Source organism: Garra rufa, unplaced genomic scaffold (assembly GCF_049309525.1).
Source record: "Garra rufa unplaced genomic scaffold, GarRuf1.0 hap1_unplaced_040, whole genome shotgun sequence".
NCBI classification, from domain to species: domain Eukaryota; kingdom Metazoa; phylum Chordata; class Actinopteri; order Cypriniformes; family Cyprinidae; genus Garra; species Garra rufa.
Genome location: NW_027394315.1, coordinates 85,640 through 99,618, shown reverse-complemented (window position 1 = coordinate 99,618; position 13,979 = coordinate 85,640). Strand labels below are relative to the sequence as shown.

Below are 13,979 nucleotides of genomic sequence, written 5' to 3'. Positions count from 1 at the left end.
TTTGTTTTCTGTATTTTTAATCAAATAAATGCAGCCTCGATGAGCAGAAAAGTCTCCTTTAAAAAGCATTAAAAATCATGCTCATCCAAAACGTTGTGTGTCTGCTGTTGTACAGTGCTGTTGTTTCAGATTGTGTAATACATGATGAGACTGAATGAAAACTACCTTTTTATGGTTAGACCCTCTTTCGATATGCGTCTGTGGGATTTTTTTTTTTGTTCACTTTTCTTGTCTAGCGGGTGAAAATGGTAGTAACACAACACACATGCCTAGAGCAGTAACTCTCTGCAGGAATCAATCTTAAATGTGAACAATGTAAATAGTTAGGCTTGCAAATGAGAAATCAGATGTCAGAGTGAAATGTGTTGAGCTCTGCTGCTCCCTTTAGGTCTCATGTGGAACTGCAGTGTGTGTGTGTGTGTGTCTGAGGTTGGAGTGAAGATGTGTGGTTTCTTGGTGTAAAAATATCATTCCATTAAAGGTTTGTGGGAGATGTAATGATGTGTGAAGAGCCGCTCGAGGAGGAGGATGATGCCATTTATTACGTAAATGAACGAGGTTGACTGCAACGAAAGGAATTTTCACATACTTCTCTCTCTCTTGCTTTTTCTAGACGATTTTAAAAGAGGGAAAGTTGATGAAACAGACAAATTTTCAACGCTGGAAGAGACGTTACTTTAAACTGCGGGGAAGAACACTGTACTACGCTCAGACGGCCAAGGTCTGTCCAAACACACACACACACACACACACACACACACACTAGGGTTGGGCGATGTCGACCAATTGGGCATCGTACGATGTCTAATGGGAAACATCGCGATGGACGATGGCATCGTTGTCATAGGCGGGGGGTTGGGGGGGGGTGATGGCTGTTGTTAAATAATTAATTCATAACGAAGCCTACCATTTCCACTACCTGACCCGCATGGTCTTTGTTTTACCCATAACCAAACTAGGGCTGCAACAGCTAATCGATAAAATACATTTCCATTTATGCATAAAAGTTCATTATGACAGTCTGTGTTAAGTTTACTGAATGAGCGTCAAACATCCGGAACACAGACGGGGAGACAATTAATCCTCAGCGCAAAAACATTAATTGTGCTGAAACATCTGTCCTTGAATGTTAAATTTCGATTTAAAATACCAGATTTTTACCACCGCGGTGGTAATGGACCAACTACCGCAGGTGGCGCGGTGTTTTTATATATAGGCTATCAAAATAAATGAGGCTCAAACATTAATAACAAACGTGCGTGTTTATTTTAGCAATTCGGTCAGTGAAAAGGCAGCCTACAAAACGCTAAAATAAATCAAATAATGAATACATTTAAATAAGAAAGTAGCCTAAATAAGTGTTAAATATGCTATTAAACAGACATTCGTTGCAAAAAATTCCTAACAACCTCGACAGCTCATCGGAATTAGGCTACTGGCCCGAGTCCGACTGGAACCTGACTTTCTCTTTCTCTTCCACATTGCACAGCTGCTGTTTTTAATAGCGAAGTAATGACATTTATTTTCGTTTCTTTAGTTTATAAAGTTGATTTAGAAATATATTTGGAACACGTTTTGTTTGTAAAATTCAAGTTTTTGTTTTTTAAAGTAACGACCAAGCGGTTAATGGTCAATTTATAGCCTTCTCAAGTCATCACAATTTAAAATCCATAGATATAAGAAAAACCTTAAAGCATATCACAATATTAGTTTATTCGTTTAACCTAGATAAATAATAGGCGCGTATCTAATCATTTTGCGGAGAGCTTTTTGGAGAAGCGCATTTGCACGACATGGAGATGCCAGCGCCATGTGAAACTTAATTTTTGCTCATAAAGGTAAGAGTAAAATTTACTTTAAACTATTACTTAACTAGGCTACTATGAAACGAAATAATTCAAATCAAAAACAAAACTCATTCATTCACGGGGCTTTGCGAACACTACTGCGTGCATTTGAACGCGGAACTCTGCTGGAGGCACTTGCGCTCCGGCACTTGCGCTGCTGCTGATGCTGCTGCTGTTGGCGGGACACTAAACACAGCCACGGCAGAATAAATAGCAGAAACACTGTATTTTATGCTTGTTATAGTGTGTTTTTCTTCAGATTTTTTTCTTTATTACGAATAATCGTTAGTTGCAGCCCTAAACCAAACCATAAATAAATAAAGATAAGTTACACACACATTACCACCTGCCAATCACTTTTTCCGCCTAATTTAAACGAACATAGTTCGTGTAATTCGTTTGGAGTTCACTGTAATTTGTATTGTGATCGCTACCAACTTCCTTATTATTACCTCATAATAATAATAATAATAATAATAATAGTAAAGTAAGTAAAGATGCGGAAATTGAAAGCATGCATTTCATTTGGCTGTATAGTGTGATTTAAGTGTGCGTTTTTCGCGAGCGGGTTACTGCTGCGGCAGGGGCGGGGCGATGGATCGCGATGCTGAATCGGCGATGGACGATGGCATCGTCTATCGACCCAACCCTAACACACACACACACACACACACACACACACACACATGGTATGTAAAAGCATACCATAAAAAAACTCTAAATCTAAAAGAGTTGCTGTGTTGTTACCTGAATGATCCACAGCTGTTTTTCTTTTTTTGTTTAGTGATAGTTGTTTATAAGTCCCTTGTTTGTCCTGAACAGTTAAACTGCCTGCTGTTCTTAGGAAAAATCCTTCAGGTCCCACAAATTCTTAGCTTTTCCAGCATTTTTTTGTATTTGAACCCTATCCAACAATGACTGTATGATTTTGAGATTGATCTTTTAACACTGAGGACAACTGAGGGACTCATATGCAACTATTACAGAAGGTTCAAACACTCACTGATGCTCTAGAAGGAAAAAACATGCATTAAGAGCCGGGGGGTTCAAAACTTTTGAACAGAATGAAGATGTGTACTTTTTATTTTTATTTTGCCTAAATATCATATTTTTTCATTTAGTATTGCCCCTTCAGAAGCTACAGAAAAACTTGCATGTTTCCCAGAAGACAAAATAAATTAAATTTACCCTGATCTTTAAATTCCAAATGTTTTTACTCCCCAGCTCTTAATGCATGTTTTTTCCTTCTGGAGCATCAGTGAGTGTTTGAACCTTCTGTAATAGTTGCATATGAGTCCCTCAGTTGTCCTCAGTGTGAAAAGATGGATCTCTAATTCATACAGTCATTGCCGGAAAGGGTTCAAATACACAAAAATGCTGGAAAACCAAAGAATTTGTGGGACCTGACGGATTTTTCTGAAGAACAGCAGGCAGTTTAACTGTTCAGGACAAATAAGGGACTCATGAACAACTATCACTAAACAAAAACACAGCTGTGGATCATTCAGGTAACAACACAGTATTAAGAATCAAGTGTATGTAAACTTTTGAACTGAGTAATTCTTTATAAATTCAGGTATTACATTTGTCTTTTATGTGAAATATCTTATTCAGGTCAGCACTAAATAAAAAATAACATGCATTTTGTATGATCCCTCTTATTTTGCTTAAATAATTTACATTTTGCAGATTCTGCAAGGTGTATGTAAACTTTTGACCTCAACTGTATATATTTTAAAAAAATATATTATTATATTTGTTATACTCTAATATTAGAATGTGTAGAATTGCACACAGATACAGATGAAATGTCAATTGAGTTATTGATTTGTGATTTATTTGTTTTCAGTCAATTATTTTTGATGAAGTGGATTTGACGGACGCCAGCGTAGCAGAATCAAGCACTAAGAACGTTAACAACAGCTTTACTGTGAGTTTACACACACACACACACACACACACACACACACACACACACACACACACACACACACACACACACACACACACACACACACACACACACTTGACATATTTAAATGTGACCCTGGTCATTTTTTAATAAATAAAGCTGAATAAACAAGCTTTCCATTGATGTATTGTTTGTTAGGCTTGGACAACATTTGGCAGAGTATTTGAACTAGTATACAACTATTTGAAAATCTGGAATCTGAGGGTGCAAAAAATCCAAATATTGAGAAAATCGCCTTAAAAGTTGTCCAAATGAAGTTCTTAGCCATGCATTTTATTAATCAGAAGTGAGTTTGGTAGAAGTTTTGTTGGAAAATTTACAAAATATATTCACAGAACATGATCTTTACTTAATATCCTAATGATTTTTGGCATGAAAGAAAAATCAGTCATTTGTGACCCTGGACCACAAAACCAGTCATAAGGTTAAATTTTTTCAAAACTGAGATGTATACATCATACGAAAGCTCAATAAATAAGCTTTCTATTGATGTATGGTTTGTTAGGATAGGACAATATTTGGCCGAGATACATCTATTTGAAAATCTGGAATCTGAGGGTGCAAAAAAATCAAAATACTGAGAAAATCACCTTTAAAGTTGTCCAAATTAACTTCTTAGCAATGCATATTACTAATCAAAAATTACATTTTGATATATTTATAGTAGGAATTTTACAAAATATCTTCATGGAACATATTCTTTACTTAATTTCCTAATAATTTTTGGCATAAAAGAAAAATCAATAATTTTGACCCATACAATGTATTTTTGGCTATTGCTACAAATATACCCCAGCGACTTAAGACTGGTTTTATGGTCCAGGGTCACATTTGTAGCTGTTGCTACAAATATAGCTATGCTACTTAAAACTGGCTTTGTGGTCCAGGGTCACAAATGAGGATATGCAATAACTTTCTATTCTTTAATATAAAGCTAATTATAATTGGACTTGAATTATCAATGATGTGAGTGGTGCTTGCCTGTGCAACACTTCCTATGATTAGGGAATTATTTCTGCTCTGATTTCTCTCAGTGATTCCTAAATGGTTCTATTAATAGTTCTTTAATACTTTTCATGAAGAATGGTCTGGAAAAAGATGGTCTGGTCCCTCAGCAATTTGTAGCCAAATGATGAGCTAATTTCCGAATAGCTATAAATCAGAAATAGTTCTTTTGAATGGCTTTTCAGTGACTTTTTAGAGCCAGGATAAATGGAAATGTTTCTGTATATTACATAAATGTGATATTCACTTCTGTTTAAAAGTTAGATTTTTTTTTTGATGCTATGATTTTGCATTTATTTGATTAAAAATACAGTAAAATAGTAATATGTGACCCTGGACCACAAAACCAGTCTTAAGTCGCTGGGGTATATTTGTAGCAATAGCCAAAAATACATTGCATGGGTCAAAATTATTGATTTTTCTTTTATGTCAAAAATCATTAGGAAATTAAGTAAAGATCATGTTCCATGAAGATTTTTTGTAAAATTCCTACTGTAAACCTATCAAAACTTCATTTTTGATTAGTAATATGCATTGCTAAGAACTTAATTTGGACAACTTTAAAGGTGATTTTCTCAGTATTTAGATTTTTTTGCACACTTAGATTCCAGATTTTCAAATAGATGTATCTCGGCCAAATATTGTCCTATCCTAACAAACCATACATCAATAGAAAGCGTATTTATTGAACTTTCAAATGATTTATATATATCAGTTTTGTAAAATTTAACCTTATGACTGGTTTTCAGAGGTGTCAAGTAACGAAGTACAAATACTTCGTTACCTTACTTAAGTAGAAATTTTGGGTATCTATACTTTACTGGAGTAATTATTTTTCAGACGACTTTTTACTTCTACTCCTTACATTTTCACGCAATTATCTGTACTTTCTACTCCTTACATTTTAAAAATAGACTCGTTACTCCTATTTTTTTTCGGCTAGTTTTCATTCATGTCATCGTTAAAAAAAAAAAAAACCTATCCAGATAAATCGCGCCATCCACACAGAGTGAATTTGGTTGTGGTTGGATGACAAGTATAAACATATACCATTCCGACACCCTATTGGTTTGTACGCGATCCAGCACACCTGCACGTGACATGACACAAATCACGTCACACTCCTGGCCATCGGGGAGAACCGGGACATTCCCGGAGGGCCGGTGGAGTAGTGGGCCGATCGCCAAAGAGAGGCAGACCTCCCGCACATTATGCGCTATTTTAAATGACATTCGAAACTGCAAATAGCCCAAAAGTGTGAAGTGGCGGAATCAGTCACCCGCACAGCGCGATTCAAAGTGATAAATAGCGCAAGTTGAAGTTCCTTGACGCATTCAGATTTAACACAGAATTGTGTTAGGCAATTGTGTGATATGAGAACATTAAAGGTTCTGTATCTGCTGGACTGCTGAAAACAGCTGCATGAGGAGGTAAAGTGATAAACGTCAATACATAATTACTGTCATTTTTGTAATAAAAAATTTAATAGTTATTATGAATTATTAAAAAAAACATAACCATTGTAATTTTATTCTTGTGACGACATCTTACTAATACTAGTCAGTTAATATCTGGATTTTAAGCAATAATTTCTTTCTTTTTAAATATTAAGTTGTAATTCATTTACAGTATAATGTTAATTCAGTAAAATGTTAATTCAGTAAGAGCCTGATTAAAGATAAATATCAGTGCCTTATATAAATGAGGTGTTTACTACAAATATTAAAGTTCTTAAAGGGACAGTTCACCCAAAAATAAAAAATGTCATTATTTAGTCAACATCATGTAATTTCAATCCTGTATGAACTTCTTTCTTCTGTGGAACATAAAGGAAGATACTTTGAGAAATTCAAAAATTGTGTCTATAGAGTAGAAATCAAGGGTAAACAAATATGTTTGTTTACATTCTACAAAATATCTTTTGTGTTCTACAAAAGTAAGTAATTTTTACAGAATTTATTAGCAATAAAAGTCCCACATTCTAGCTCAAAATCAATGCTTTACTGCATGCATTTCTATGTGACAAAAATGCATTATTAATTGTATAAATTATTAATAAAAGTTGCATTTGAATTCAGTATCTAATATTATTTGATGGTTCTTTAATGCATTTGCATTGTAATAAAATGCGTTTATTTTCAATGGGCAAATATGCAGCTAAAACAGGTAGCCTAGTGCATTCCAAATTTTTCAACATTAACATTTTAATATAACATAGTCACTATGGCCTTTAGAAATGTTTTTTGGGGAGGTGGGGTAGTGCACAATATGCCCCTGTGGCGTGGCCTAAGCTTTTGTCCTTAATGGCATTTTTTTCCTTACATTACTTTTACTTTTTTACTTTAAGTAGTTTTGAAACCAGTACTTTTATACTTTTACTTGAGTAAAAAGCTTGAGTTGATACTTCAACTTCTACAAAAGTCTTTTTAAATCTTAGTATCTATACTTCTACTTGAGTAATGAATGTGAATACTTTTGACACCACTGCTGGTTTTGTGGTCCAGGGTCACATATATTGTTACAGTTTAAAACATCAGATTACTATGTTTAATATATTTTTAAATATAATATATTCCTGTGGTCAAAGCTGAATTTTCAGCATAATTATTTCAGTCTTCAGTCACATGATCTTTCAGAATTCATTCTTATATGCTGATTTGCTATGCACACTGCAAAAAATGCTTTTCTTACTTAAGAGTGTTTGTCTTGTTTCGAGCCAAAATATCTAAAAATTCTTAAATCAAGTAAAAATTATATTCTTCTTTTCAGAAAAGTCCAAATTAAGTGAGTTTTTGTTCTTTCGTTTCTTCCGCTCGAGTCTATGGCAGCCTATAGAACCGCTTGCGGGAAAGTTGTAAAATTTGGCACACAGATAGAGAACCGTCTCAACATTAACCATAGCAAGTTGGAGTCTCTAACTCAAACACTCTAGCGCCACCACTTGTCCAAAGTTTCACTTTCTTTATGCTAATAACTTTTGAACCATAACGCACAAAATCAATTTTTTTTTTAATCTGATTCTTTGGGTCATTTTTTTTTTTTCTATTTTTAATAGTTCGTAAAACCTGTCTTTTCAAACTCGTCCTAGACAGTTTCTCAGATTTTCACCAAAATTGGCTCAGATCATCTTTAGACCATGCTGGCAAAAAGTTATGGAATTCATGTTGATTAGTCAAACCGTTCTCGAATAACACGTGAACTAATTCGACGAAAAGCACGCAAAAATGGATGTGAGGCTACATCTCTGCAACAATTTGGTGTATTGGGACCAAACTTGGTGTGTGTTAAAACAAGCATGACCTAAAGCTACCCGCCCTGTTTTGGTGCTGTGCCACCTACTGGTCAGGAGATATGAAAAATTACCTTTTTTTATTGCTTATAACGTCTCAATGGTTTTGCCAAAATTCACAAAACTGGTCCCTTTAGAGTCAGCCATTTTGAATTTTGTAGTAAAATGCTATATTTTACAAACACATTGACGTATATTAAAAACTCTGCATGGGTCATCAGCACGATGCCCTGAAGGAGCCTGGCAAATTTCGAGCCAGCGCCACCTAGTGGTAAAATCAAATACTCACATGCTTAACCTTAGGTCTGGTTGACTTATTTTCACAGGAGTTACCTTTTTAGACTCCTGAATCCTTGCCGAGTCCAACGATACCAAACATGCTAGGGTAACATGCAGCATTACATTTTAGTGCTTAAAAAAAATTTGTCAATCTTGTAGAAAGCGTTACTCCAATCGACACCAAACCAGCGTAGGAGATTCGGAAACATAGCATGCCAGCTGTACTCTAATGCCCAATTGCCAAAATTTTGATAGCAAGTGGCAAAAAAATGCAAACAAAATCAACCATCAGTCATTTTTTCTCTTCTCATATAGAAAAATATCTATAACTCCAAAACAAAATGAGATTTTTCATCGTATGAATGGGCACATTCTAAGCACAAACAAAATATTTGGTGGGATTGTGCCTCTAGGTGGCGCTAAATTGAACAAAACATGAAATTGCCATTGACTTCAATAGTATTATGATAGAAAATGCTATATTTCACGAATGCATTGACCTATCATTACAAAACTTGGTATGGGTCATCAGCACGTCCTGGCGGAGCCTGGGAAGTTTCGAGCCAGTGCCACCTAGTGGTAAAATCAAATATTCACATGCTTATAACTTTAGGTGTGGTTGACTTATTTTCACGGGAGTCACCTTTTTAGATCCTGAATCCTTGTAGAGTCCAGCGATACCAAACATGCCAGGTTTTGCCTTATGGTTTGTGCAAAATTGCTTTTTAGCGCTTAAAAACATTTGCCAATATCTCAGAAACCGTTACTCCGATCGACACGAAACCGGCATTGGAGATTCAGAAACATAGTGTGCTGGCTCAACGGTAATGCCCAATTGCCAAAATTTTGATAGTAAGTGGCTAAAAAAGGCAAACAAAGTCAGCCATTGGTAATTTTTTCACTTCACATAAAAAATATCTATAACTCCAAAACAAAATGAGATATTTTCATCAAATTTGGCACACATATGTACGAGCACGCTCTAAGCACACACAAAAAATTTGGTGGGATTGTACCTCTTTGTGGCACTAAAATTGAACAAAATATGAAATTGCCATTGACTTCAATAGAGTATTATGATAGAAAATGCTATATTTCACGAATGCATTGACCTATCATTACAAAACTTGGTATGGGTCATCAACACGTCCTGAAGGAGCCTGGGAAGTTTCGAGCCAGTGCCACCTAGTGGTAAAATCAAATATTCACATGCTTATAACTTTAGGGGTGGTTGAATTATTTTCACGGGAGTCACCTTTTTAGATCCTGAATCCTTGTAGAGTCCAGCGATACCAAACATGCCAGGTTTTGCCTTATGGTTTGTGCAACATTGCATTTTAGCGCTTAAAAACATTTGCCAATATCTCAGAAACCGTTACTCCGATCGACACGAAACCAGCATTGGAGATTCAGGAAACATAGTGTGCTGGCTAAACGGTAATGCCCAATTGCCAAAATTTTGATAGTAAGTGGCTAAAAAATGCAAACAAAGTCAGCCATTGGTCATTTTTTCACTTCACATATAAAAAATATCTATAACTCCAAAACAAAATGAGATATTTTCATCAAATTTGGCACACATATGAACGAGCACGCTCTAAGCACACACAAAATTTGGTGGTATTGTATCTCTTCGTGGCACTAAAATTGAACAAAATATGAAATTGCCATTGACTTCAATAGAGTATTATGATAGAAAATGCTATATTTCACGAATGCATTGACCTATCATTACAAAACTTGGTATGGGTCATCAGCACGTCCTGAAGGAGCCTGGGAAGTTTCGAGCCAGTGCCACCTAGTGGTAAAATCAAATATTCACATGCTTATAACTTTAGGGGTGGTTGACTTATTTTCACGGGAGTCACCTTTTTAGATCCTGAATCCTTGTAGAGTCCAGCGATGCCAAACATGCCAGGTTTTGCCTTATGGTTTGTGCAACATTGCATTTTAGTGCTTAAAAAACATTTGCCAATATCTCAGAAACCGTTACTCCGATCAACACGAAACCAGCATTGGAGATTCAGAAAACATAGTGTGCTGGCTAAACGGTAATACCCAATTGCCAAAATTTTGATAGTAAGTGGCTAAAAAATGCAAACAAAGTCAGCCATTGGTCATTTTTTCACTTCACATATAAAAAAAATATCTATAACTCCAAAACAAAATGAGATACTTTCATCAAATTTGGCACACATATGTACGAGCACGCTCTAAGCACACACACAAAATTTGGTGGGATTGTACCTCTTCGTGGCACTAAAATTGAACAAAATATGAAATTGCCATTGACTTCAGAGTATTATGATAGAAAATGCTATATTTTACGAATGCATTGGTGTACCATTATGAAACTTTGTATATATCATCGAGACCATGACCTAAAAGCATTCAAAACGTTTTGATCGAGTGCCACCTTGTGGTCAAAAGTGATAACCGATTTTATTGTCTTACTAGTGGTTGTTCTGATTGTTTTTCAACCATTTTGACTAAAATCACCTTCAAATGGCTTCAATTACTCATTCCTGCACTTGTTCTGATGCTTCCCTGGCCTAGTGCTTGGCCGAGTAATTGCTGCTTGCATTCATCATGATTTTGATGAATAGAAAGTTTAAAAGCATTTATATGAAATGGAAATCTCAAGTCTTTTTGATGTCCTAATCTTTAAATATGGTGCAAAGCTCTGATGACTAATGCTAAGCTTCACTAATAACCCCTAAAAGAAAATGTTTTGCATTTGTAGCAAACAAACCCTCTATGATAAAGTATTTTTAGCTTCGAGAATTGTTAAGTCCGATTTAGCTCACCTCTGGAGACAATTTGGTGCTAAAACTGCTGTCAAGTAAACACCCGCACTCGTTTCTTGTGTTTTTAGTGACTTTCTCAGCGAGGAAATGAAGCTTCTGAGAAAAATGCGGAGTGTGTTTATTTTGGATCTGATAAACAGAACGGCCTGAAATAGTCTGGAGCACATGTGTGTCTGTGTGTGTGTTTGTTCGTGTTCTGAAGTGTATTTATAGTTGACATTTGGACTGATTTAATTTTAATTGCAGGGAGGAGCTCATGCTTTTCCATGGTTTGTCGGTTCTGGCCTGCGTGTGCGTGTTCGCTGTTTTCATATGCATTTTTTCTGCCTGCTGCTGTTTTGTGGGAGGGTCTCCAGCAGGACGCAGCTCTCTGAGTCATCATGATGGAAACAGGGAGGAGTCTTTGAAAGAGAGAGGGAAGGAAAGAGACTTGGATCAGCTGAGGAAGGAGAATTAGGAATGGTTTGCCACTGAGCCGGTTCGTAGATCTCCATACGGCTCCGATCAACCTACGCAGACAAGAAAAGCAAGAGCGATAGAGAGACAAAAGGAGAAACAACAGGTTTATTGGAGCATCTGGATTTTGCCAGCAAATAAGTAAGAGGAAAGAATGTGTGGAATGAGAGAGAGAGCGAGTGTGTGTTTACTTAAAGGCATAGGTCAACTCAAAACCATCATTTTTTCATCCTCATGTCATTCAGAGCTTATGACTTTAGTCTTTTTTTGATGAACATTGATGTGCAAACATCATTGGACGACATTGAGTTTTATTGTATGGAAAAACAAACTCTAAATATCATCTTTTTTCTTCCACTGAAGAATTACAAGCTTGAATTCTGGGGCTTTAACTATGCTTTTGGTTTAAAATTACTTACAGATGTGAGCTAAATCTGATTCACTTTGCTTTGTGGAAATCTGGCAATGTCTTTAAGGTGGAAGTGATTCATGAAGTAAATTGATGTTTTACTTTGTGTTTTTTTTTTAGAGCTAGGGTTAGATTTTTGGTCTGTAATTGCCGCAAATAGCTTTATATGGAGATAATTCAAGTCTGTTGTATGTCTTCATTTTGGATAGGGAGGTGTGTGTGTTTTGAACACTGTGTTCAGCATCTGTGTTTTGGCCTTGGGCTCAGTCTAACTGTCTAGATTAGATCTGCTGCTAATAATACTTGTAAATTTGAGGTATTTTAAAGAGTAGGGCTGTCATTCAATTAAAATATTAGTCAGATGAATTATTTAACATGCCAGTTAATTATTCAAAATAAATTGCATACACTACTGTTCGAAAGTTTAGGGTGAACAAGATTTTTTTTTAAAAGAAATTAATCATTTTATTCAGCAAGGATGCATTAAATTGCTCAAAAATGACAGTGTAGACATTTTATAATGTTACAAAATTTTTCTGTGTCAAATGAATGCTGTTTTTTTGAACTTTCTGTTCATCAAAGAATCCTAAAATTTAATATGTAACATTGTTTCCACTATTTTCAACATTGATGATAATCAGAAATGTTTCTTTAGCAGCAAATCAGCATATTAGAATGATTTCTGAAGGATTATGTGACACTAAAGACTGGAGTAATAAAGCTGGAAATTCAGCTTTTAAATTCAGCTTTTAGCTATTTTAATTTGTTAAAATATTTCACATTTTTACTGCATTTTTGGTCAAAACATGAGTCTTACTAACCGAAAACTCTTGAATGGTTGTGTATACCAATATTTGCTTAAGATTTTTTTTTTCTGTGTGTGTGTGTGTGTGTGTTTGAATAACGGTCTAGATTAAATCTGCATGCTAATAATAGTTGTATTTGAGATATTTTAAAGAATAGGGCTGTTACTCAATTAAATTATTAGTCAAAATGAATTAGATAATATGCTAGTTAATTATTCAAAATAAGTTGCATACACTACTGTTCAAAACTTTAGGGTGGACAAGATTTTTTTTTTTTAAAGAAATTAATAATTTTATTCAGAAAGGATGCATTAAATTGCTCAAAATTGACAGTGAAGACATTTATAATGTTAGAAAATATTTCTTTTGAACTTTCTTGTAACACTGTTTTTAACATTGATAATAATCAGAAATGTTTCTTGAGCAGCAAATCAGCAGATTGGATCTCATACTTAATTATTAAAAATAAATTGCACACACTACTGTTCAAAACTTTAGGGTGGACAAGATTTTTTTTTAAAGAATTTAATAATGTTATTCCGAAAGGATGCATTAAATTGCTCAAAAGTGACGGAGAAGACATGCATAATGTTAGAAAATATTTCTGTGTCAAATGAATGACTTTGTTCATCAAAGAATCCTGAAATTTAAAATGTAACACTGTTTCCACTGTTTTCAACATCGACAAGAGCAGAAAATCAGTATATTAGAATGATTTCTGAAGGATCATGTGACACTGAAGGTAGAGCTGGGCGGTATGACCAAAAATTTATATCACGGTATTTTTCAAAATTATACGGTATCACGGTATATGACGGTATTTTTTTTTTTTCATGCATGACTAGGTGTTAACCACATTTCCTAATAAATTAGAGAATAATTACTGCAGTATATTGGCTTACATTGACCGGACTAGTATTAACCCAGGTTTGATTGGTCTCACAAAATGCTGCTGTTCACAAAGAAGTGACAGTGGCACTCATAATTGTAATGAGGTGAAGAAATCAGAATTCATGATTTGCAGTCAAAATACGCAACACTTTATTGTGCATTCTTCACAAGTTCACATTTACAAGTCTACGCGTTTCTCTTCCAGCAGGAGGCGCTGT

The 13,979-nt window shown here is 35.1% G+C and overlaps 1 protein-coding gene across 1 annotated transcript in view; it reads left to right on the top strand.

Annotated features, from left to right (window-relative positions):
• Window positions 1-653: 653 nt before the first annotated feature.
• The window catches only part of LOC141315876 (diacylglycerol kinase delta-like), a 50,721-nt gene continuing 37,395 nt past the window's right edge, over window positions 654-13,979 (top strand). The window contains exons 1-2 of the mRNA XM_073832717.1: window positions 654-721; window positions 3,697-3,777. The gene's annotated coding sequence lies outside the window, so the exon portion shown is untranslated. The remainder of the gene's footprint in view (window positions 722-3,696; window positions 3,778-13,979) is intronic.